This window comes from Neopelma chrysocephalum, unplaced genomic scaffold, assembly GCF_003984885.1.
Source record: "Neopelma chrysocephalum unplaced genomic scaffold, ASM398488v2 Primary Assembly neopelma1_22, whole genome shotgun sequence".
In the NCBI taxonomy this organism is placed as follows: domain Eukaryota; kingdom Metazoa; phylum Chordata; class Aves; order Passeriformes; family Pipridae; genus Neopelma; species Neopelma chrysocephalum.
Window position 1 is genome coordinate 2,900,893 of NW_020897689.1, and position 27,741 is coordinate 2,928,633.

Genomic DNA, 27,741 nt, shown 5'->3' on the forward strand with positions numbered 1-27,741 from the left:
CTCTCCCCTGTCCAGTTCCAGAGGGGAGTGAGAGAGCAGCTATAGTGAGTAACTGGTGTCCAGCCAGGGTCAACCCATTACATAGTCCAAAAAAAATGGCTAATTCTGTCCACCAAAGAACATCAGGCTATGGTTGAAATACGGCCACAAACCCTCTCCTCTGACCGTGCTCCATAAACTAAGGATTGACAGGGTCTTTATCACCTGAGAGTACCCTCCACCCTGGAGGAATTCCCAGGGACCAGATCAGGCTGCCAGTTCCTTCTCCCTTTGGCTCTGCCAAATTTCTAGAGGAGGAATTTGCAACACCTTTATGTAAATGCAGGCTCCAGAATTCTGCTGTGTGCAAACAAAGGATAAGGTAGAACAAGTCTGTTTGCAACTCTTCACATTTTATCCTTCCATCCTTCTCATTTTAATATTCCTTGTCAGTAGCTTATTGCTACAAGCATAATTCTCTATGCTCTTTTTATGCACAGCAATTTAGTCCAAATCCCCCAAAAAATCCATTTCTTTACATTCTGATGTGTAGACAAGTGGCTTAGACAGCCAAAAACCAAACCAAACCAAACCAAAACAACAAACAAAAAACAAACAAACAAACAAAAAAACAAAGAAAGAAAAAAAAACTCACAACAACAAAAACCATATTTCCTGTCATTCATGGGGTAAACTTTCTGCAGTACCTATAGAAGTTAATTGGAGGGTATCTACATGGAACATACACATAAGAATTCCATTATGCAACAAACTTTAAAGCTAAACAATGCCATATTTTTGTTTTACAGGGAGAGAGAAAGGAAAGAGGACCAGAGGAAGGCAACAGACCAAAGGGACGGGGGACTGGGCATGCAGACAAGGCACTGAAGATAACTTTGCCCTCCTTAAACATTCTAAAACTTCTCTTGTGAAGTTTGCATAATGCTTCTCACTTTAAGCATGCAAAATCTAGGGTAGATTTTAAAAGGTTATTTATAGCTTTATTTCCCTCTCTTTGTTTCCTCGCTTATGTGTGGAGAAGTGTGTATTAACATTTATTAAATAGTTATATTTTGTAGTTTTGTAGGTTATATGGCATTTTTATGTCCTATAAATCAACCAAAATATATGAAAAGACTAAGGTTAAAAATAGCAATAAAAGGTGACAAAGATTTTTAAGATCTATATAAACTGATTTTTCAAAAATCCACATAATTTTTTGTGAGTATTCTTTCTGCTTGAAACTGTAAGTATGAATTAAAATCTCGTGTTTTATGCAGCTTTCTATATTATTTCCTGCATCTCTCATCTTTTGCCAAGGAATAGCAATAAAATTTTATGTATTTTTAAAACTTATTCTTCTATTAGTCTAAAATCTCTTCCAAAAGACTATTTTATAAATGGGAAAACAGCATCTGAGAACTTAAATTGCTTTCCTAAGATCATGAAAATCTTCAGTTACAGGAGGAGAAAATAAATACATTTCTAGTTATCACAGTTTATCAAACATCATGCTACACTGCAGGACAAGGCTAGATAATGACTTCTTGAAGTAATTTCTTTAGAATAGGTATCTGAAGTTTGCAGTACCATTCCCCACACCCTAGATGTTTGGTTTTTTTTTCTTTTTTCCTACAGTAATTGTTCTTGGAATCATCACATTTCCCTTCTACCCTACCAATGTGAGGTATTTCAAATTAAAAGTACTCACAAAAATCTTCACAGCATGACAAATATATAATCAGCTAAGTGATTTTCAGACCCTGAGACACTCAGAAGTACTCAGTACATCACCTTAGAAATTTTAATGATCATCATTAGGGCAGACAATTATTCTAGTACATGCTCTGCACTCTGGGAACTGTTGAATGAGGAGTTTATGATCCTTATTAGACTTCAGCACATTTTTCTTCTTGAGATTTCCATAACCTTAGAAAAAGCCTGAAAACTAGCTCAACAGGCCTATGGTTAACCTTGTAAATGATGAAACTTGCTTTTGGGCTCAGTTCTTCTCACATATTCTTATTTTCCACACAGATTTTTTATATGATTAGTATTTCTTAAGGGGAGCTGCTTTCTTCAGATAATCTGAGAAACTCGATGGCACTATGTCTGTGACCTTAGAGGTTTATCAATAAATTTATTTTTTATATTATAAATATTTTACAAGTAGATACTGCATTGTCATCAGAAAATATTTTATCTTACTCTGTGTTCATTACTGCTGTAACTATGTGCTTTTACACACATGCTTTAGCTTTGATAGCTACTTTTATATTTAGTCCACTAAGATCCTATACCACTTATTCTGTTTAAGCCTGCACAAAACATCTCCTTTTCTTCGAGATTTCAATTTCATCAACTTTAAGAATTTCTTTTCAGAATGATTATGAAAAGCAGTTATTATGTTTCATACAATCAATAATCATCAAATAGCTGGAAAGATACAAAATGTTTTGGTGCATAATGATTAACAAATGTTTTCTAAGGAGAATTTTCATCATTAAGGGAGCCATCCAACAACTATAAACTATTGTGGTTTTCTTCAATGTGATTGAAAAAGTTTCCTATCTCTTCTGTTCTTCTGGAACTAGGTTTTTCTGTAATTTTGCATACAAAATTCTCACTAATGAAAGACTTAAACACACTAATTCACTATTGAATCCTTACCCATGTTCATCAAATGGATTTAGACAATGTACATAAATGTCTGCTATACCAGACTTTCGTGCTACTTCATACACATCATTATCTTCCTAGAGGGGTGCTTGATATTTCAGACCTGCCAGTGTGTACGAGACATTTGGATACTGCCCTTAACAAGACACTAACTTTTGGCCAAACCTGAATTGTTCAGGCAGTTGGACAAGATGATCATTGTAGGTCCCTTCCAACTGGAACTATTCTGTTCTATTCAATTTTATCTTAATTTAGCACTGACTGAAAGTCCTCCTGAGTACCACTGTCTCTTTAATACAGCTAATAGGGAGAAGCAAGCTATAACAGTTTAGCTCTTATAAAATGAAGTGTCAAATGGCTATTTTATTTGCAAAATAAGAATTTTGTACAAATACTCTTCATTGGGATTTTTTCTTAAACCAATGTAAACTGAAAACCAAATTGAACAGAACAGAACACAGGTGCATGTATACAGAGGCACTATGGTATTATATCCTTGCAAAAGCATTTATAGAGTGATCTTGAAAGCCTTCTCTGTTGCCTAAAACCAGGGCAGAATTTCAGCCTATCTCCACAGATCCAGAAACCTCTCAGTCTAAGGGGTCTTCAGCTCTGAAGATGTCTTTTTGTGGGACACTGACAAGGTGCAACTCCTCAACTGAAAGAGGATTTAAATTCACTGCTGAAATCCATATTACACACAAAATTATCTTTCTTCCTCTCACAGATACCAGAATCACCTAGTCTTGCCGGTGTGCTGTAAAGAAACCTGTGCATAGATTTCGTTTCTCCAAGTCATGCCAACAGTGTCCAAGCACCTATCTGTAGGTCTTTGGGGGCAATCTAACACCTGGGCAACCCCTTCAAAATCACGTCTAAAAAACATGATATTTGATTTATATTTGATTTTGATTCATGAAGTTTATAGGGGTGGGGGAGGGGTATAATCTGTACAGTACAGTACAGATTTGTATGTAGGTTCTCTCCTGTATCAGCACTGATGTTTTAATGACAGATTTATACTATCACTACTAACATCTGGCAACTGACTAAATTGCTTGATCCTCTTTGACTGACAATCTTGAGATTCTTACAAAATATGGGTTTTAATTGCCTAACGCTAAGCCAAGAGCTTGTAAAAAAAATGAGACCCACTGTCCTGCAAGTAATTTGGCCTTCTGCTCTTGAGGTCTGATCCACAGAGCTCAAGGATAAGACTTTGAACATTGAGCAATATTAATGCTTTTATATACCTAGATCAGATTAATTCAGCTTTTCCTTAAGCAGCATAACAAGCCCAAGAAAAGGAACAACATAAATACATGCTACAACTTGAGTAGAGGTAATTTTTTTTTTTAACTGGTTCTATTGCATGGCTGTACTATGGCTTCTTTCTGGCAGGACCCAAAGCTTATGCTTATTCCTGTACAAATACTTAGAATGCACAAGGACCCAGTTAAGGTCTGCCAGTGCCCTGGTAGACCCCTGCCAGAGCTATGCTTACTCAAGAAGCAACACATACAGTCAATGGCACAGTGACTAAACCAATGAGCCCTGCTAAAGCCAGGTGACCTGAATTGGCTGTGTATCCCTGTTGCTCACACAATGGTTACTGGAGTGTTGCCCTCCCTGTCCTTTCATTTTAAAATTGTTCTGACTCTCATTATCACACTTATGAAAAAAGATTTGGTCTACTGAGTATTTCTCACGTATGTAAGAACAAGGCAGTCAACTATGATAATCACAGACTTGGTATTTAGCTGTGTTTTACATGAAAAGTGAAAAATAAAGCAAATAAAAGTACAAATATAGGAGATAACTTGCCATTTATATTTTGGTAGGATCTTCTGAATCCCTTTTCCACCAAAAGCATGAGTTCTCTGGAGCAGGACTGGGGAGGGGAAGGGGATCACTGATTAATCTTCACTGGAACATTTATTTGACAATTTGAATAAAAAATAGTGTAGGTACATTATATTGTATGTGTACAATGGTGGGCAAAGTCACGCCTCATTTAAATAATGATAAATACACTAATATGGAGCCTCACCTTGAATATTGTGTGCAGTTTTGGGCACTACAATATAAGAAAGATATTAAGCTCTTAGAGAGCCCTTCAAAGGAGGACAACGAAGATGGTGAAGGACCTTGAGGGGAAGCCATATGAGGAGCATCTGAGGTCACTTGCTCTGTTCAGCCTGGAAAAGAGAAGGCTGTGGGGAGACCTGTACAACTTCCTTGTGAGGAGGAAAAGAGGGGCAGACACTTATCTCTTGTCATGACCAGTGACAGGACTCAAGGGAATGGCCTAAAGTTGTATCAGGAGGAGGTTTAGGCTGGATATTAGAAAGAGATTCTTCAACCAGAGGGTGTTTGGGTGCTGGAACAGGCTCCCCAGAGAAGTGGTCACAGCACCAAAGCTGCCAGAGTTCAAGAAACATTCGGACAATACTCTCGGGTACATGGTGTGACTTTTGAGGATGGTCCTGTGCAGGGTCAGGAGTTGGTCTCCATGATTCTTGTGAGTCCCTTCCAACTCAGCAGATTCTGTGATTCTGTGATTCTGTAATATTAGAGTGAAAAACATTTAGATTATATTGAAGAGGAAGAATACTCAGTATAAAAGTGTTATAGATAATAAATTGCAAGAAATTATTACACTTCCAAGGATTTACCCCTGCAAAACAGAAAATACTGATTTTGTAAGATACAAGAATTTTTCTCATTTCATAGATTATACAAAAAACCATAAAGACAAGCAGATGCCAATCTGTTTAGAGACAAATTTTAATTTCAGAACTAGATTTCACTAGACCATAGAAATAATAGAAAGTGGGACTGGAAGGGACTTGACCATCCACCTGATAAAATTTTAAGAAGGGACTCCATTTTCACAAGGTTTCAGCACACAGACAAACCCTATAATAAATGGTAGATACTCAGAATTGTTTAGTATCCAATTGCATGAATCTCCAAATTTTCAACAGCTCACTAACCAACGCAGTGAGCTCTCTGAGAATTTAAGCACTTATCTGTCACCCAAATGGAAATAGAGCATGCTGAGTGCATTGAATGCTTCTGCAATCTTGTCATTAGTGCTTTCACTAGGATCAGGGCTTTGAACTCTGCTTTGAAGTGAGTGGGAAGCCAACACAGCCTCAAAGTAAATGTTCACATCAGTCTTCGTTGCTAATGAGGTATGTTCTCTATGCTAAAACACATACAGATTTTTGGTAGCTATTGCCTCCAAACACAAGTACATTAAGTTAAAGAAGTGCGGGCTGAAAGTGAGGAGTACAAAAACAACAACAACAACAACAACAAAACAACAACAAAAAAAACATACACAAAAAACCCCCAACTTTCCACTATTAAAACCGAGCAAGCAAGTGAACAATATCCACACACTTGCTGACAACAGCTGTCTCCAATACAGTGTTAATACTGGGCAGTTGATCAGTTCTCACAAAACATAATTTAGGACATTGAATTGAAAAATCAGTTATATTTGGAAAATTTTGTATGAACGGTTTTTGTTATACCCAGAAAAAGATTCCTCTAAATCATACTCCTTCTCCTTCTTACACTAGGGAGGGAGATATATGAAGCAATATTAGACCACTCTTAGAGTGGTCTATACCCAGTAGAGGGAAGAAATAGTCTGTTTTATTCTAAACTTAAGTTGTCCCTGCAGTACTCTAGCAAACAAGCAGTGCTAATGTATAATTTGTAATCTTGAAAAAAAAGTTGCTTCAGGCTTTTTAACGTGGCTTAGGGTAGGGAAATATTTAGAAAAGGAAACCAGTATTTTCCCAACATTTGACAAGACCTTTTATTGAATAAACTATTATTAAATTAGAGCAAACAAAATGTTTTAATATTTTATGTAAGAGCTGTACTAGACAAAGCATAATTTCTGAAAGATAGAGAGTAAATTTATCATCCCGACACAAACAATCCTGGGTTTAACTGTCACCACTGACAGTGTTTCATCGTCTCTGAGACATAATGGAGGTATTTCTGATACTAACAAACCACAACAGCATTGTGAGAAAGTTGACAACATACTTCTATTTTTGTGTTCCAAGTACTTTCTTTTTCCAGAAGATGTGCAAAATATAGGAAATGAATAGTTTTCTAATGTAAGATATTAATTAAAATTATTTTATTTTATTTTATTTTATTTAGCATCTTAGAGATCATTTTGCTTCTATTTGCAAATTTTACTTTTTTGACAATAAAATTGAGTGGGTCCATTCCTGAGGCTGGTGCATTATAGTGATATTTCCCATTTATTGGAAAATCAGCGGGTGTAGTGGGTTTCTGTGGCTGGGTTTGGTAGCAGAGGGGGGCTACAGGGGTGGCTTCTGTTAGAAGCTGCTAGAAACTTCCCCTGCCTAGTGGAGCCAATGTCAACTGGCTCCAGGATGGGCTTTCTGCCACTGGCCAAGGTCAAGCCAATCAGGAGTAATGGTAATGCCTCTGTGATAACATTTAAGAACAGAGGGTTGCTGCACAGAAAGAATTCCAGCCAGGGAAGAGCGGAGTAAGAACATGCGAACAGCAAGGTAGACACCAAGGTCAGTGCAGAAGGAGGGGGAGGAGGTGCTCCAGGTGTCTGAGCTGTGGGCTCTGCAGCCCGTGGTGCAGACCATGGTGGAGCAGCTGTGCCCCTGCAGCCCATGGAGGACCATTGGGGTGTGGACACCCACCTCCAGCCCATGGAGAAGCCCCTACTGGAGCAGGTGGATGCATGAAGGAGGCTGTGACCCTGTGGGAGGCCCAAGATGGACCAGGGTCCTGCCAGGGACCTGCAGCCCATGGAAAGGGAAGCCCATGCTGGAGCAGGTTTTTCCCGGGTAGGACTTGTGGCCCCTGTGGGGGACCCATGTCGGTACAGCTCATCCATGAAGGACTGCACCCCATGGAGGAGTGACCTGCAGGACAGCAGTTTGGGAAGAGCTGCTGCCCGAGGGATGGACTCAGGCAAGAGAGGTCCATCAAGGACTGTCTCCCCTTGGGAGGGACCCCACAGGAGCAGGAGACGGACTCCTCTCCCTGAGCAGCGACAGAAACAACAACTGACTGTAACCCCCATTCCCTGTCCCCCTGCACTGCTGGGGAGGAAGGAGGGAGAACATGGAAGGAGGGGTGGGGGGAAAGTGTTTTAAAGACTGCTTTATTTCTCACTTTTGGGCTCTTATCCTTTTAGCAATAAATTTAAGTAATATCCCCACTTAGGGTCTGTTTTGCCTGTGAAGGTAATCAGTAACTGATCTCTCCCAGCAGTTATCTCAACTCATGAATCCTTAGCTGGTTTGTTTTTTTCTCTCCTCTGTCCTGTTGCAGGGGGAGAGTGAGAAGTGGGTACCTGGTATCTTGCCAGGGTCAACCTGCTACAGTGGGACATGACATGATGTATTATGAGAATATAAACCCATCAGAACAAATATTTTACTTTAGTGGATGTTGTGTACAGAAGAGAAAAGCACTGATATTGCCCAGCACCAGAAAATGAATCTTTACAATGGAGTTTGGTACCTAAATGAGAAATGTTAATTTAAATGTACTACCATTAAATTAAACTTTATTTTTCTTTCACAAAAAAATACTGCTTCTCTCCTCTAGTATCACAGCTAAATCATAGCTCATAGTTAGGAATCACTGAGTAAGACACTTCTCCCCTAGGGTTGATCTTTTGCTTTCATGTCTGGTCTTTATCTGAAGTCATAAGAGAGCCACAATTATTGTGTAGAGTATAAAACAGTGCAGAAATTATATTTTATAAAGCACTTATGCACTTAAATTCATATTTAGCAAAGTTTCTTTGCTATTAAATTTGCTGGGACAGGGCACATTTCCATTATATGTGTATGTTCACCCACAGTCATATAAACTGGAAGACTTGCTGAGTCCATTCTGAAGAGAATACCATTCCCAGGGAATGCATGCAAAGGAAATCCTAAAATCCAAATGTAGGTTCAACAGAAACTGCACTGAGACATGCTATCATAAAAGGGTAGTTCACTTGATCCAAGACAATTCAACACAACTGGCTTCAGTCAGCTCAGATGGGTCTGGAGAAGTTCATCCTCCCAAACCACATGCTACTGCACCTGTCACAGAATTCACTGCCTCACTTTACCAATGTGACCATTTGGGAAGTTGTATTGTAAACTGAACTGACTTTTGGTTAAAATTTTCTACAAAAAGTTTCTCAATGATCAGGAATAATCCAACATTTCCTATTTGACAAGATTCTTGAAATAACGATTCTTTAAAGCATGTTTAGAAAGTCAGTGGATATACTTTTTCTTTGTCTGATATTTGCCCCAAATCTTCGTTCGCGAAGCCTAGCCATGATTATGATGATGTCTGATATATAGTATGAAATTTTACCTAAGCCTTTGAAGTGTCTGGCTGAAGAAAATTTCCATTTATATGAAATAAATAAGAATTTAATCAATTCTCTAATATTACTGACTGCAGTTCTTCTGAGATAAATTAAGAATCCTTTGTTGTACCTGTGAGTTTCTTATTAAAGTGTGTTTTAATGATATATAAAACTAAATTGCTTCTTTTGAATATTTGTCCCCAACTCTATCCATCCGTGGAAACCCCACTAAAAATACTTCCATTAATTATAAATTCAGTTGATCTACACCCTTTTTGTATATTGCAGAGGACAAAACTGTATTTCAAAATTGACTGGTTCTGATATTGTCTTTTTTGGATACACGACTTCATCTGTCACTCTAGAGTTTAATCAGGTTACATTTGTCCCATTCTCCTAGCTTGTCAAGGTCCTTTGAATAATGGCCCTACTCTCAAGGATATTGACTCCATCCCCCCCAGTGTGGCCTCATCTCCATTTTGACAGGCATGCATTCTCTCCCCTTCTCCAGGAAGATACCGATAAAGAGATTCAGCAGACCATCAGGAATTGTTTTCTCTCAAGAGATGGTGACTTGTTCTTCTTCCACCACTGGTAATTTCCCACCTTCTTGAAGAAGGTAGACCCTCTTTCTGGGCACAAAGGCATAGAAACCATTGCTGGTGAAGACTCAGGTTAAAGTACATCCACTACTTCAGCCTCTGTTGTGATCATGCCAACTAATGCACCTGCCTCACCCAGTAGGAATCCCACATTTTCCTTGTTTATTTTTTATACTGCCAATGTAGCTTGAGAAGCTTTTCTTTTTGCCCTTGATTGCCTTTACTCGTTTTATCTCTAGTTGGTCTTTGATTTTCCAGCACTATTCCCATACAGCAATATTTCTATATTCCTCATTCACAGCCCAGCCTCATTTGCATCTCGTATATATATATATAAATATTCAGAAAGGTTTTATTCATAGAGGTTTTATATGTAAATAACCTCTCTGAACTTGATCTCACTTGAGACTTACCTGCTTAGGTGAGTTTTTTCCTGATATCTTCTTTTCCTTGGTATAGGATATACTATTTTTTTGCTTGGAGGAAGTTGTCCATAAAATACCACCTAAGCTCCTTTACCCTTTAGAACTGCCTCCCACAGGATCTCTAACAATTCTCTTACTAAGCCTCTTAAAATTTGTTTTCTGGAAATCCAGGGTCCATACTCTGCTAATTGAATTTCTGATTCACTTCAGGACCTCGAAATACCAAATTTCTGTTTTGCTACCCTTAAAAGAAATATATATTCTGTGGAGAGACAGGACACTAAATAAGGAATAGCATAAAGAAGCTTTTAATGTATCCAACTGCATTTCCCTAGTAGTAAATGTCAGGTTCATCTCCAAGATAAATATTTCAAATCTGGACTCAATCTGAACACAAATTCATAGTCCGTATGGATACTCAGATTAGTTTGGTAGTCAACCGTGAAAATTAATCAAAGTTAGATGATCATCTGAATTTTTAATGATCAACAAACTCACATCCTCATCTGTGAAAGTTTAATACAGCTAGTCTGTCCCAGTTTAATGGAGAATCTGCATTTTAAAATCTTGGAGCAAGAATAAATGAGAAAAAAAGAAGGTTTGCTTATAGGTCAAAAAATGAAAAAGTCTTAAAACTGACAAAGAGGTTGGATCACTGAAAACTGCAGAAGAAAATACTATATGTAGCTTAACTGTTTGTGCACTGGTTATGAAAAAGAAAGCTGAAGACGTATTTCAACCACTTCACACACTTGATGAGAAGAAATGCTTTTCAGTCAGACAAGTGGGATTCAGCACTGGGCAAAGGTTTATGGGTGCCTAAAGTGACAGTGACAATCAGTCAAAGTTGTCATTCAGTGTGGTCTATGGAGTCCTTTAGATCAATAGCCAGCAACTACCTGTCTTAGGATGACCTGGAATCACTATCTTAGCCCCAACTGAAAATGACTAAAACTTAGACCACAGGTAAACGCCTAAACTGAATGTTTTAATTGCAAAGTCAATCCCATAGAAGTAGATACGCTTTGTAGAAGTACTTACAGCTATGGAAAATGCACATGAGTTGTGTAAGGAAAATGAAGGAAAATGTCTTCTGTTGTAATGTTGTAATGTTCCACCTCAGTGCACTTTCCTATCCCATATGCCAATACAGTTTTACTAGCTCTTCTCAGAGAAAATAAACAAACAAATAAAAACCAAGTCCCAAAAGAAAACCCACTCCAAGTAAATTAGTGAGTTACCTTTCTTAATTCCAGATGAAACAGCCTCAGTTATCCACATGAAGGAATGAAGACAAATGCCACAAAAAAAGATCCACATTCAAGGCCACCAAGAGGAAAAGGAGCAAGTAGCACCCATGTTTCACTAATACATGGAGAATCACTCAGAGTGATCCACATATAACAGCTAAGGCTGGCAGGGATTTCTGGAGATTGTCTAGTCCATCCCTTGCTGCTCAAACCAGGGACAACTATATCAGGCAGCACAGAGCCATAGCCAATCAAGTTTGGAAAGCCTCCAAGGATAGGGACTCTGTAATATCCCTGGGTAAAGACTCACATGTTTGACTACCCTCAGTTTCTTACATTTAAATGTCATTTCCTGGTTTCAGTTTGTGCTCATTGCCACTTGTCCTGTACCTGAAAACCATTGAGAGAAATATGACTCTATCATCTTTACTTCCTTACATCAAATACTTCTACACATTGATAAAATCCCTGCCTGAGTCTTCTCTTCTCCACACTGTTTCCAGACTGAGATCCAGAGAAATCCAAGATCTCTCACCCTCTTTTTACATGAAAGATGCTTTGGTCATTTAATCATCTTTGTGCACTACACTGGACTCACTTCAATAAGCCCATGACTTTCTTGCAGTGGGTAGCCCAGAACTGGACACAGTACTTCAGATGTAGTCACCCCAGTGCTGAGTAGAGAGGAGATATTACCTCCAGTTGCCTGCTGCTCTTCCTAACACAGCCCAGGATGTTAATGGATTTTTTGCTTTAAGGGCACATTATTGGTTCATATTTAACTTCTTGTTCACTAGGACCCCAAGCTCTTCTTCTGCAAAGCCGCTTTGCAGCCATTTGGCTCCCAGCCTGTATAGGTGCCATGGGGTTATTTCTTTACATTTCCTGTATTGAACTTCATGCATTTCCCATTTCTCCAGTCTTCAAAATCCCTCTAAATGGCAGCACAGTCATTTGGTCTGTCACTCCTCCTGGTTTTGTAACATCTGCAAATTTGCTGAGGATGTACTCTGCCCCACCATCCAGGTCATTAGTGAAGATGTTAAAAAGTGTTGAGCCAATATTGATCCCATTAGTGATTGGCCTCCAGCTGGATTTCACTCTGCTGATCACATCACTTTGAGCCCAGCAGTTCAGTCAGTTTTCGTTCCACCTCACTGCTGATTTGTCTAACCCGTACTTCATCACCTTGCCAAGCAGGATGTTTTGGGAGACAGGATCAAAAGCCTTACTAATCTTGAATTACTGCTTAAAAAATCTAATTATTTTGATAGAAAAAAGAAATAAAAAAAGAAATCCAGTCAAAATTCATTAAGTACTGGATTTTTTTTCTTCCACTTACTCAACAACAAGTGTACTCTCCAAGTTCTGAAGGAAAAAATCTAAGTGTAACTTGCACATTACAGTGCACATGTATACAATATTTTTATTCTCTACTCATCACATAGTACATGAAAATTTCACAGAATATGCTGAGTTGGAAAGAACCCATAAGGATCATGGAGTCCAATTCTTACCCCTGCATAGGACCATCCCCAAGAGTCACACCATGAGAGTATTGACCACTTCTCTGGGAAGCCTGTTCCAGGACCCAACCATCCTCTGGTTGAAGAACCTCTTTCTAATATCCAGCCTAGACCTCCCCTGATACAACTTCAGGCCATCCCCTTGGGTCCTGTGTACTTGTTACCACAGAAAACTGTGTCTGCCCCACCTCTTCCCCTCACAAGGAAGTTGTAGACTGCAATGAGGTCTCCCCTCAGTCTCCTCTTTTCCAGGCAGAACAGAACAAGTGACCTCAGGCACTCCTCATACGGCTTCCCCTCAAGGCCCTTCACCATTTTCGTTGCCCTCCTTTGGACACTCTCTAAGAGCTTAATATCTTCTTATATTATGGTGCCCAAAACTGCACACAATATGTAAGGTGAGGCTGCACCAGCGCAGAGCAAAATGGGACAATCCCCTCCCTCGACCGGCTGGTGATGCTTTGCCTGATGCCCTCCAGGACAGGGTTGGCCCTCCTGGCTGTCAGGGCACTGCTGACTCACATTCAACTTGCTGTCGACCAGGTCCCCCAGGTCGCTTTCCTCAGCACTGCTTTCCAGCATCTCATTGGCCAGTCTTTATGTACACTCAGGGTTGTCCCATCCCAGGCACCAGAATACAGCACTTCCCCTTGTTGAACTTCATATGGTTGGTGATTTTCCAGTCCTCTAATTTGTCAAGGTCTCTCTGTGAGGCTTCCCTGCCTTCGAGGGAGTCAACAGCTCCTCCCAGTTTTGTGTCATCTGCAAACTTGCTTAGTGTCCCTTCCAGTCCTGCATCCAAGTCATTTATGATGTTGAAGTGCACAGAGCCTAAGACGGAACTCTGCAGAACCCCACTAGTGACAGATCACCAGTCTGATGTTACCCTATTCACTATTATCCTCTGTGCTTCACCCATGATCCAGTTGATCAGCCACTGCATGATGTGTTTATCCAGCTGTGGGCCAGACAGTTTGTCCAGAAGGATACAGTGAGAGACTGTATCGAAATTTCCCATGATTTATTAAAGATCATTAATAGACAATTTAAAGAAACAAATTCAACCATGCTCATAGATTTGTCTCAGAAAATAGAGAACCTATGTATATAAAGAGAAAAGGCATTTGTGACAGTAGAAAAAATTTAACATGTAATACCAATATGAAGAAACTGTGTTACATAGGATTTCTTTTCAGATTAACACACAAAAATGCCATATCTCAATTCTATTGATGGAAGACACACAGCAAAAAGAGAAATTCTCAAACAGAAAAGCAAAGCAAAATAAAAAGAGAATACTGATAAAAGTCTGGAGACTATGATTTTAAAGAATGTTTTCAAGGAATTGTTAAAGGAAACCATCTTGAAAAGGTCCACAAGCAGATTTGCACCTGGAGTAAAATAGTTAATGCATCAACAATGGAGTAACTACAGTCAGCATATGAGACTCCAGGTTTTTTGTCTAAATAGTGTACCCCAATATCTTATTTGTCCATTACTAATCCAAAGAGTTTTTTGTATGTATCCAAAAGTCAATACAAAGAGGGTTGGGATCAATAAGCCTAAACAACAAAGAGGCAGATTTTTAAACCTGACTATATGCAGGTAAATGAGGAAAACTGCCATTAAACATTATTTATAAGTATATTCATTCAAGGAAGGCAACACCCTTTTCCAAGCTCATGTCCACTTCCCTCATGGGTTGTAAGGCCTCTTATGATCACAGTAATTTAACTATGAAATTACATATGACTTTGATAAATAGTGTGTAAAACCCCATTCAGAAATCACTGCATTTATGGATCCTCTTAATCCTTTGTACATACATATTTTGTCTTGGACATAACTCTCTTTCCTCAGCATTACTATTTTGGTGACTTGGTATTTACCTCGTTACCATACATCTGGCCCCTAGTTTTGTTATCTCATCAGCACCACCAGTGTTATCCAGCACTACCCAGCATAGCTGCAGCCCTTCAGCAGAGGAGCGCTTATGTGATAGTTACTTATAAGTGGTCTGCCATAGACCTAGAAAAAGATCTCAGATAAGGCCAAGAACAAGCTTGATTTTATTATATTTGCAGGAAAAGAACCCACATTTTAAAGCCATGATCAATTAGATTATGGTATAATTGCCTCTAATTACCTCTCTTGGAATCTGTGAGTTATTTACCAGCAGTCACAATGGCATTCAAAAGAAATCCCTTCCTGCTTTTGAAATAATGAAAGCAAGTATCAACAATAGTAAAAGCATTTCTGAACTTGTACTTATGCATGAAAGCTCTGTTGATCAGTTTAAGAAAGATCAGAGACATTAGCTTTTGGATAAAGAAATGTGTCCCTGAAGGTCAAATGATATGTTAAGTCCTGACCAAAGTTAACAAACATATAACCCATCTGACCCTAGCTGACCATGAGTAGCAAAACAAATTTCACCCCTTCCTTATACAGGTGGTCATTAAACACCTTTTTTTTTTTGGTTTATTTTTCTCCACTAGCAAGTCAATCTTCTCAGTTGCAAATCATCCAACACTCCATTTCAGAATTCCTCCGAGCTGTGTCCCATGTGTGACTAAGGATACCAACAAGGGAAGACCAGCAATTGCTGTGTATTTTCACAACAGCTGAAGGGACCTACAGGCTCTTGCCTACCTAGGGCAATCAAGCAAAACAAAGTGATCATCTCCCTGGCATAGTCCACTGCAAGATGAACTGTTTTCAAGAAACTGTATTGGAAAACAAAAAAATCTGTTCTTCTCAATAATTGAGAAAGCATATTTAATTAACTAAACTTTTATTTATAGCTGTTTCCGGAAGACAAGTTAATTGTATTGGTTAACAGCCTAATGCAGCAACAGGCACTACAAAAAAAAAAAAACTGCAAAAGCTCGGACAGAACCCAGGATTTTTCACACTGCCTATCCCTACCCTTGTTCACTTAAACAAGACTTTATTTCAGTTTTCCTTGTTTAGTCTTTGCATAACATTTCCTTTCACTAGTGGCTCAGTATCAAGCAATAATGGAGAAAGTTTTTCCCTAGCATCCGTTCCAGTTTGATGGTTTATGAGTGTGCTGGGGATCTAGAAGCTTGGTCAAGACTTCCTTAGCCTGAATGCAATGAATGTGTGCTTCTCATTTCCTCAGTTAAATGTTCAAGTCACGAGGTAACTAAACCCCTAATTCCTACTCTGTCTCTTACTTTCCTAATGAAGAGTGAACACAGTCCATCTACAGGAGAGACAACTCAGGCTTGAATCTAAGAGAGGTGTTTGGGCCAGGAATTCAACCTTCGAGAAAGACTTTTATTGCCATATGTAGGTCAGGGCTTACTTTAGGAAAGATTTTTTGTGTTCTTGTTGGCTGATGTGAGCAAACTCACTTCATATGCTCATGGTCATGCATCTGATTTGAGAAGTTAAAGTAACAACTGCTATTATTCTAAATTGATTTGGTTTTCGTATTTCATGCATTCCCTTGTTGATATATTTTACAAAATGAAAAAAACAGAAGATCTGAATAAGTATATAGTTTATCCGTATAACACTCTTATATTATATATACACTATTATATAAAGTGCAATCAAATCTCAGTCCCAAACCAGCTTTTTTCACTGAGTTGCATCATGATCTTGTGCATATCACTTGACACCTGAAGCTGAATTTCTATACATATTAAGTGTATGCTTCTGTATTTGCATGCTAAGTAAGCAATGGGCACAGTGAGTCATTTTCACTGGAACAACTTTTCACTGTATGACATTTCAAAAAATTTAGTCAAGAGAAGGTGGTTTGCAAAAAAAAATACAATGGCAAGTTTGACGAAAGAGAAGAATAGACTGATTATTAAAGGAAGAAGGGGTTCAAATCCTTAGTCTGCCTAATCCAACATGTTCTAGCAAGAAAAAAGTTTTGGTTTACATAGAACAATGTAATTGAATCTGGATTTCCCCCATGCCAAGCCAGTTCCCTAATCACATCCACATGTTTTGATACAAAAACATTGATTTTGATAATTCCATTTCCACTGCAGTGTTCCAAAAGTTTTTGGTCTTGTTCCAAGGTGGAATGATAACAAATGTTATACTTTCTATGAAATGGAATTGCTCTGACTGTGACACACAGCACAGCATGTGTTAACAAAGTATATTATACATAAGCATTAGTTAAGGGCACGTGAGCACTATGGTGTGTAGGTGTTCTACATAGCTGTAAATGACAATTTAGACCAAAAAAATTGTAGATATTAGCTTGAGGTGATCTATGTGACCAAAAAAAATAAAAAATTGTACTGCTTTGATACCTCCACCAGTTTGTTAAAATCTACTTTTCATTCTACTTAAGAGACATACCAGTTCTCATTGGTTTTCTCTAGCAAATATAGTGATAACTAGGATTCAGAGAATTTTGTCCACTACTTAGATCACACTAATTAGTGCATTAAACAAACATGACCCAGGTATATCGGTACCTATATATACCTAGACAGGAAATTTTTCCAGAATAATAAAATATTGTTACTGTTGAGTCTGGTAGTGGATGATGGTACTGAAAAAGGGAAAGAGTAGGAAGCAGGAAGATGTAGTTGTTGTCCCATTGTCATCATGACATGTCTCCTCCTGCAAGGTTTCAGTCCAGGAAAAGAGGGAGATTTTCTGAAGTTCTTGGAGAAGTAGTTCAGATGTTCACAGAGCTAAACAGAAATACATTTCGGGGTGTCCTGGTTTTAGGTCCCAGGGATGTTTTTTCTAGTTCCTACAGTCTCAAAATATGCTGCTCTGTTCAATGTCATTTTTTCCATCTAACAGCTTTTTTCAAAATTTTCAACTTGGATCCATTTTCTTTCAGATTTTCTGCAGAAAATCTTGGTCTTGAGTAATACCCATACAGGGTTTTATGTAATCTCAGGCCAGAGTGCACTGAGAACTGGAACTTAGCGGGGGCAAGTAGAGCATTTCTAGGTATGTCTGTGATGACCTATACTTATTTGGTATAATGACAGCTCTTGTCAAAGCTTTCAGTAAAGCAGGTCTCATTCAGCCATCTCCACTAGCCTCTACTCCAAGACATGGTGACAGTCTCTTGCAAAATATTTTGCTTTTAGGGAAATAAAATGAGTTGAAATACTTATTCTAATTAAATATCTAATAATACACCAAGGAAAATTATGCCATACATACAAGATTCATTACCATTTAAAGAATAAGGGAACTGCCCATCCGTTTGTAAGTATAGATATATACTTAGTTATATAACTTGCTGTCTGTTATAAGAAAGTACTTTCTTGTACTTTTAAAGTTTCACGTAAAACCTTAGTGCAAACCATCTTTAAATTTGTCTTTAAACAAATAAAATCTCCTTTTGTGTTACAACTGTTTTTGCTGTTCCTTAAATTGCTTTGTACTTTCCTTAGAAAGGAAAACTAAAAATATTAAGTAACATTCTTGTACTTTAAACCATATATCCCACAGTCAACAGTTCAGTGGATAAAATCTTAATCTTAGTAAAAATAAGGCAGTTAAACAAATATATATTTTGCCTATATATTCTGCTATTTTTACAGTAGTCTAACGCAGAAACTGGACCTTCTTGGAAGTAGAGGCTGGAGAAGGGAATGTGAGGAAAATGAGAAGGGATAGCAAGAGGAAGCTTTTATATTTTTGTAATAGGTAGCCTGCATTACTCATAGGGCCACTTGAAATAATTTATCCAAAACCTGTTTCAAAGGGCATATTTGAATTTATCAAAAATTTTTTAAAAACTTTCCACTTTCTTTTTTTAATAAAAAGGGTTTGAGAATATAATAAACTACTATACAGCAAATTATCTGCTTTTTCTATAGAGTATTCAGTACTTCCACAAACACCACTCTGAATTTCCAAATTCATATGAGGAAGAGATCAGTATCATTGAAAACTTGACTGAAATACATTTATATCTGTTTTTTCCACTGAACTGAGCATGACTAACACATAAGCATCTACATTTATTTTCCCTTTCTTTCAGTAACAACTAATATCCGGTAGGTTTTGAACAGATGTTCAGTAACTGAAGTGGCACATCTACATCTGCCACGGAAAATTATCACCTGTAATTATGGAAGAAAGCTTCCAAAATAAAGATTATTCTCTTTTTTTTCTCTTTTCCTGACTAAAAACATAGTAGCAGGAAAAGATTTCACTTTGAAAGGAAGTATTCTTACTTTTTTACACGTGGGAACAGTAGAACACACAGTTTTTCACAGAGTCACAAGAGACCAGTATTAGAGCTGGTGACAGAAAGCGATTCTCCTGAACATGAATGGTCACGTGCTGTACCCGTGAAGTCACACTGAATTTGAACAAGAGAAGAGAGTCTGCTGGTTGTAAACTGTGACTATCAGACCAAGTATGGAGGGTTTGTGTTCAGCACCCCTGGAACAGAAAGTTTAGAGGTAGCCTAGAAGCTGTGGGAGGACTTGTCTTTTTTGTCTTACTTGAACTAAGTGCATTTGTTTCAATAAAAATGAATCTCAACTTTGCACTACAGTAGGTAGGAAACATGACTTCTACAGACAAATTTCATAAGAGAGAACATTCCTGCCAGTCTGGTTTCCACTGTTTCTTGATTGTGAAATACTTTGGCATTGCTGAAGTAACTACCCAGAAGGTGACATACATACCCTTCAGGAACTAGAAAGGCAATGGGTGAAGTTTCAACTATTTCCCTAATTTCACAAAAATCTTACCTAAAGAGTACCCTCAAGTCTTTTATGCAAAACTGCTTTGAAAAATAACAGTAAATATTATTGCTGTGTTGTCTTGACATTGGTAAAAATTCCTTCAGCTACACATTTATATTGAAACCTGTCTCAAGCCATAAGGCTGGAGAAGCTTCCAATGACCGCAACAGGTTTGGAATCAAATCTGTGCTCTGAGTTTCAGAATCCAAAATAGATTGGTCATTTTAGTGAAATATTTAACAATAAAAGGCATGCACTCAAGCATTTATCAAGCTGACCTGGACACAGCTATATGTACATATGCTTGTAACATACAGTGGTCACTGCCATCTAATGCTATAGCACTTGCCAGAACAACAAACATGCATACAGAATTTTATCTGAAGCAAGCTGCAAGTCATTTACCTAGGTTTTGTACTAGGAATTCTATACTTGTGCAAGTAGACTTCTAAATCTCCAATTTGGTGCACTCTGTACATTTCTAAATAGCATTAATATTATTCAAATTCCAAATGTTATTAACTATTATTCTTTCATCAAAAGTCTACCGTTATTTACTACAATTAGGTAAAAGTTCAGCTCTCAGAAGGCAAGTGAATGAGGTTTTTCTTTCAGTCAGGAAGGTCACTCGCAAAAACCCTAGTTCACTAGTTTCAGTGAAAAGTCTAAAAATGCAATATAAATGAAAAAATGTACTGTGACAGGAGTAAAATAAATATTTATAAAAAGACAAGTCAAAATTATCTTTTTGACTCACTAATTTAAAGTCACCAATGAGAGTTTTAAAAATTTGGGACTGACAAAGCAGAGCATTCCAAAATTCCCAGTGATTTTTGTTTTGTTTTTACAGCTTCAGTGGAAAACTGTGTCATAAATTGGTCAGAGTTACATTATTATGAGTGTCGTTTATATCTAGACTTGAAGCAGTAATCCCAGTTTTAGAGGTGAGGGAGAGAAGTTCTCTTATCTGAATAATCACATTTTCTAAGTTTTATATTTTCCATATGTTCATGGACAGGAAAAACATGAAGTCACTTGCAAAACGATTTCTCAATCCTTTGCCTTTTTGCTTTTTCTTGTATGAAATTTTGATCTTTTAATACTCTTCAGTTTATCATCCAATTTCATATTCTAATTACATCATTAAGTTCCTTATAGTGTAATGTATTCCCATGAAGATTTAGGGCTAACAGAAATTATTGGTTATCTTTTGCCAACATTCAGAGAATTCTCTTAGGAATGTTCATAGGTGCATGTTTAGACCATACAGCTACAAAATGTTTATTTCAAGCTGAATTTGTATCCAGAGGCATCTTTCTTGCCAAATATACGCCAAGTGAAAATCAAACAAAAACAAGGCTGTTCCTGCCACAAAATGAGTTGTTGGTGACATAAAAATTACTCATCTTTTTGAATTTGCAGTATAGCAGTACACACCTTTTAAAAAAAAAAGTACTATTTAGATGATATTTTCCAAATTTATAATAGAAAAAATTATTAATTTTAAAAATATAAAAACTTCTCATGTATTATATCATACGGGAAACACATTTCTGCCTAAGAGCTAAAGGGTGGAGAGAATATGTAATAGCTTCCTGGCTATCTCAATTTGGATTTAGTTAATAATAGTGAAAAACATGAAAATATTAAAACAGAAGAAAATTAACAAAACCAACATAGAAGCATGCATATGTATGTACAAGTCAACAGAGGTTCAGGTATCCCTGTCAATCTCTCCTGACAGCATTCAAGTTCATACCTACTCTTCTAGATAAAAGATCAGGGAACAAGCTCAGACACTGAGGCCCCTACCACCCATGTGGCTCGGTAATTAGCCCAGCCCTGATTCTGGTCTGGACTACTGCAGGCAACAATGTGGAATAAAATCTTGCTACAGCTACCAGTTTTCAGAGTAGGAGCTAGTCAGCAGCAGAGTTTAGTTCATGGTCCTCTTTTTTGTTTAACAGTATGGATACAGCCAGGGTCTTCCACAGCAGGCCACTTACAGTTCTAAGCAGGAGTACATACTCTGAGTGCATACAGGCTGAAGGGTCACTGATTGTAGGTCATTTTCCTGGTCATAAAGTATTTGAGTACTACAATAATAAGCATTAGAAGACACAAAAAAGGCACTAAACTCTATCCCTGTTATTCAAATGGTCTCTGCGATTCATTCTGCTGCAGAATAGACATTTATGAAACACAGTACATCAAAGCCAGCATTTGGAAGAGTGTCTCAGTCAGTCACTGAGACATTAGTGGGTTCTCTATGCATTATAAATTACCACATAAGGGGGAATATTTTGTTATTTGATGTATGCACAGAATGAAAAGCTGTTATGAGCAGCAATGAATGAAACTAAGTTCCTCAGCTACTGGAGACAGCAGTTCCTTACACAATGTAGGCCATTCAGAGCTGAGCTCACTCCTCTTGCACTGCTTACCCTACGTATTGTCCGTTATCACCAGCTATAGCTCACTCTCCATTTTTGTGTCAGACCATAATCCTACAAGTGCAAAAAAGTAATAGGATACCTTGAGCCATATTTACAAGTGCACTTTTAGGCCCAGAGCCTGGGACACAAATGAAACAGAAAATTCTGTTAGAGTTTTCTGTAGAGTATCCTGCTTCTAATTTTTTAAGGTTTCTAAGTAGTCACATCAGCAAGTCCTTTTGTATCAAAGACTGCAGATCATCTATACCCTCCAGCACTCACCTGCTTGCAACTTTGAGTGACAGAACACTTGTACTTAGAGACCTGTCAAATGAAAAGCACCCCTGTCACCTGACTGGTCTGCTAACTGAAAAATATAAAGCCTTTTACTCTTGTCATATAAAAAGGAAGTATTATCAACCATTTTCATCAAACCAGTAATACATGCATAGCAGTCAAATACCTTAGTTTGCTGTAAACCCCCCTTTCATGCATTACAATGCTCACTTTCCCGTCAGCACAATCCAGTTGTGTCAAAATTCAGTGGCATGCTAGAAAGTAGAAAGATAGATATTTCTTTTTGTAAACCAAATGCAATATAAAAACAAAAATTTCACAAGCTACTATACTGATTCTATTGTTCATTCTCTAGACAATAAGCATATAAGGAACAGTCTAATTAGGATCTAGACCACACATGTTTAATTCATAGTTCGATAAACAGTTTATGTTGTACAACTCACCTAAGAGATCCATCTCTCTTTCTAAAACTTTTTCGTTTGTTGAGGTTTATTGTTGGTTTTGTTGTTTTAAAGTCCTTAAACAACGAGGGCTATCAGCAGAATTAATGTGCAGAATCCAGCATAATACACAACATATGGATAGGAGAACAAGAATAAAGGCATGTCTTTATACATAATATAAATTAACAAAACTCCTTGCACTGAATGTAGAACTGGGAGAATATGAGACACAGGTTTTAGCTGAAGCTCTATGTTGCTTGTCTCTACCTGCAGAACAATGGGAAAGATAAGTCTTCCTGCTCTATAAGGCACTCACAGTCCTTTCCTGAAGGAAGTCTCAAGTTTTCTTTTCTGTAAAATAATTTGTATATACTTAGAGTGAAACACTACTACTTTTTTCCACTGACGTTTTTAGATACATTTTGCCAAATAGTCACATACACAATATATGTAAAGTGAGGAGAGAGAGAAGTGATGGTAAGAGAAAGGGAGAGCTCATGGTTAATTTCTATAATGAAAAAAAGGTTTCACGTGCACATATGATCAACAAATGTAGAAATATTTAAAATTCTAGCACTAAGCAAATGAGTTCATCTAATAGCCTTATTATAGAAGAATATGAAGCTGTGAAAATGCTTTATCTGCAAGCACACTCAATCTTAAACAGCATAGGATTCTTACTGTGCCAAAACCATGCTAGAAGACACGCTAAATATCTTGAAAGATGATATGATGAAGAGATTTTAGGCTTCTGTGGGTAGAGATTCAAACAAAGTGATTTTTTATAATGAGGCAGAGCTGTAAACATCTTAAGAATAAATAAAAATATAGAAATATTTATGGTTTACTCAAATTCTGCCTGTACACAAATGGGTTTGAAAGTCCTTTGTATGCTGTAGCCTCAAATATGCAGTAAGATCTGCTCCAGTGAAGCTTTAAAACCAACCCAACAGGGTTAGCAGTTTGCTCAAAGGTCCACACTTGTGAATCCATCTGCAGGGTCAGGAGTTATTCTTGCTCTCACACTGTCCACCCCAACCATTTGTGCTGCTGGACAGGAGGATAATCGTAGTGTTTTATCAAAGATAGATCTGAGCTGCATTAGACTATTATAGTGATTCTACACAGCATGTCAAACTAATTTTATGTGATGGCATGGGTCCGTAGACCAACAGCATTACACATAATCAAGAGAGGAAAACAGTTTACAAGAGGGAATTGCTAATATTTGATAAAATGCTCAATTCTCAGTCCAATGAATTTTGATTTGATAGTGCAGTATTGATTCTACATTAATATAAATCCCCAATCCCACTTGCTGCTTTAATCTTTTTCTCTCTCTCCAGTGAACAAATCACAACCCTAGCAGAACCATCAGTCTGAAAGAAGAATGAAAAAGCACTGATTATTGTTACTAATCCCACTTCCTCTGTTGTAAACCAGACCATACTGGCAATTCACACCACAGGAGATAATTACTACAGATTAAAATACAACCAATTTTAACTGCTTTGCTCTTAAGAAGAGAGAGGCTCACCAAGGAGCAGGTTTGGTTACCTGTGTTCATACCAGTTGTCCTAGAACCATATGAACCTACATTTTCAATGTGCCAGGAGAGTTCCCTGGTCATCGTCATGAGGCATTTAGACCGTTGTTAGGAGATGGGTTTTCCTTCATGATTCTGTTTTGTCATGAGTAAACCACCAAGAAGCCAGTAGACCAGGACTAGACTCCAGGGCTCCACATACGAAGTAAAGAGTAATTTTTTATTTGTTTGATATCTAGCTCAGTGAAATGTAAAAAATCCACAGCAAGTGAAAAGGTTGAACTGAAAAGGCATATTCTACTGCCAGGGAAAAAGTATCAGGTTGTTGCAAAGGCATCCTCTGCTGACTCAGTCCTAACATTTGGATTTTCTTCCATTTAGTGTGTGTATGCCTTAGACTGAAAGCAAATCTCCTTTTATTCTATTCCTTTGAGTTCTATTTTGCAAGAGAGATGTCTTAATTGTGAAAGTAAGACAAAGTATATCTCTTCAGTTTTATTGTTAGAATGTTTCCTGGGCAGGTAGAATTCCATTTTCTGTTCTTGAGAGTTTCATTATTCACATAAAAATAGATCATCAGCACCTTTAGAAATCAAGGTATTTTCTTCATATCACTTCCATACCTCTTCTATCCTCATGGCCCCCAAAATGTTTTAGTGTGATGGCTTGGTCTCTCTTCTGAGCAAAACGGTAGGAATCTCCTCAGAAATAAATCAAAACTGAACAACATCCTCCAACATAGTGGACTCGTGTCACAGGGAACCACCCCCTGGCCATATAGAGGTAATTGCTAGGTAATCCACCAAGTATTTCACATAGTTGCTTGGAAACTTTTCTCTTAGGTACAGCTCGAGTAGCAACTTGCCTGGATTATAAAGTGGGACTGATGAAGTACTCCAGACAAACTTTATCTTTATTTAACATCACAAATCTTGATAATGGTCTACACATAAAAGTAACATTATATGGGAAATTGAATACGTCTTTGTGTTGCCTGTTGAAGTTTTTTCAAAAAAATTTTTAAAAAGAAGAAAAAATAATAAAAAGATACATATTTTCTTAAATTTCTGAAGAAAAAAAAATTACACAACTTCATTTTGCAGTTGATAAAGCTGGGCAGTTTTTCTTTAAGTAGCCAAAAGCAAAACTTTTTTTAATGTAAATCAGTAAGACTGATTTAGCAGTTGCTAATATAGACTTCCTGGAATACTATTGCTTTTGTAAATTACTGTGAATGTTTACATACTCTATTGTTTACAAGTTAATAACTTGAATTCCTTCCCCTAGAAACTTTTCCAAGAGGGTAAAATATCATTAGAAACTTCCTAAATTGCACAAGTTTGAGAAAAAAAACTAAATCATTCCACAGGAATTGCAGGGAATTTTCCAATTTATGATTGGAACACTTGTCTTCTCATACTGTTATTATGTTTGACTGATTTATCAATTCCAGGATCTCATTTGTTTTGATACTGATTTTGTTGGTAAAATAGAAGACACATCTTAAAAAAGATTTTTTCCACAATGTGCATATGCTATTTTTCCCCGCTGAAGATGTACAAAAAGATTACAATAAGTGTAGTATCTTTAAAATAGCTTTTTCAAGGAAGAATTGCTACATGCTACGTACTCAAAAGATCTTCTGATATCACATATTTCAAAACATAACCCTGAAGGGTACAGGGCTTTTGCAACATCTTAGAGATCTAAGACACCTTTTTCTTCCTGGACATCACTGTAGGGTGCACCCAGTGAGCAAAAAGCTGTCCTTGTCAAGCTTAACCTAAGACTATGTTTTGCTACAAATTTTACACATAGAAAAGAATCACTAACAGGTACCCTCCAGATTTCATTCTATTCTTAGTATTCCAAATATTATACCTGTGAATAACTTAAATCAGAGGAGAAAAAAGAGGGTCAGTCAACATCTGTTCTTTGACAAGAGTGTAAAAGAGTATGAGTAGCTACTCTATGCAGGGAGGCAATTGGGCCAGTCAGGAAGTCTGCCTCAAGAAGTCAGTTTGGACAACTGAACCTGCAGTCCAATCACATTAAACAAACCTCATTTCCTTTTAGATAGGAGTAGAATAGTTGTTATCAAGTATCTTGCCTCTAAAAACATTTGTCACATGTTGCATGCAAGCTGGGAAAAGTTGTCTCAGTGGTAGGTCTCTGCAAAATTACTTCTATAACATATGCAGAAACTGTCATCAGCTTGTGGCAGCACTCTCATAAAGCACTACAGATTCTTTGAGGTTAAATAGGGGTTTACATGGAATAATTTGATTAATCAGTACAACTGCAAATGTGAATATTTCCTTCCTTGAGGAAGACAGGGTCAAAATCCAAAGGAAAGTTCCTTCTCTTTGACAGATATAGTGGCAATCCTTCTGTGGGGTAGGTTTTAGAATACGTCTTATGTTCTTTCTTCCCTTGTAATGCGAAATCTGACCGTGCATACACTGATTGTGCAACAGGTAAGCTATTAGTTGAAGTGATGTGAATCCCAGAGATTAAAAAAAAAATACAAAAAAAGTGGTTAGGGTTCAACTCAATTTCAAAAAATAGACAGTTAAAAGTTTGGTCATCTAACCCATTTTGGACGTTTGCTTTAGGATTAGACAAATTAGGTCAACTCAGCCAAACACTCCACTCTTTACACTGATGATAAATGTAGCCTGGAAAGACTAACTCCCACACAGAGCTGAGCACAAAGCATCTAACATTAATTACAATAAATTAATCTAAATATGAAATACTAATGTAATGGAAAACATACTAATAAGAGAGAGGACATACATTCAGTAGACCTTGATTTATGTTTACTATAAGTTAACATGTTAGGAAAATAAAATGCCACAAAGCTCTACTGGAGAAGTCAACTGTCATATGCCCCATGTAAATATGATGCTACTTCGTCAGTCTTAGAGATCTGACCATGAGAAAATTATTTCAGTATTATTTCTGAAATTAGGTTAATGAAATAAGATTTGATTTTATATTTATATAGCAGACTTTGTATAACAGGGTAGTCTCGTGATTTAGCTTTTTGTACCACGAGTATTAAGAGGAGAAAATTCAAAACAGAAAACAAAGGTGAAATTAACAACTTTCTGAAAGATAAGTGTTCAAATCTTAAACTTTTTGAAAGTAGGAAAAGTATTTACCAAACAACAAAAGCCCCAAACCACACAGCCTTGTGCTGTCATTTAAATGTGAAACAAAGATGAAAATACGCCTTCCAAGTCAAAATTTTCAATTTAAATGTTCTACTTATTGAAATTTATGCTTTTAAACTCATATTTGGAGAACCAAGTAAAAATAAATGCCTCATAAATTTATGCAAGTAAGATATTAATGTTGTGGACTTAATTTTTCGTTTCTCAAGAAGCTTCTTAGTAGTCAATGTGGGGTGAGTTAAGTACTATTAACACACTAGAAGC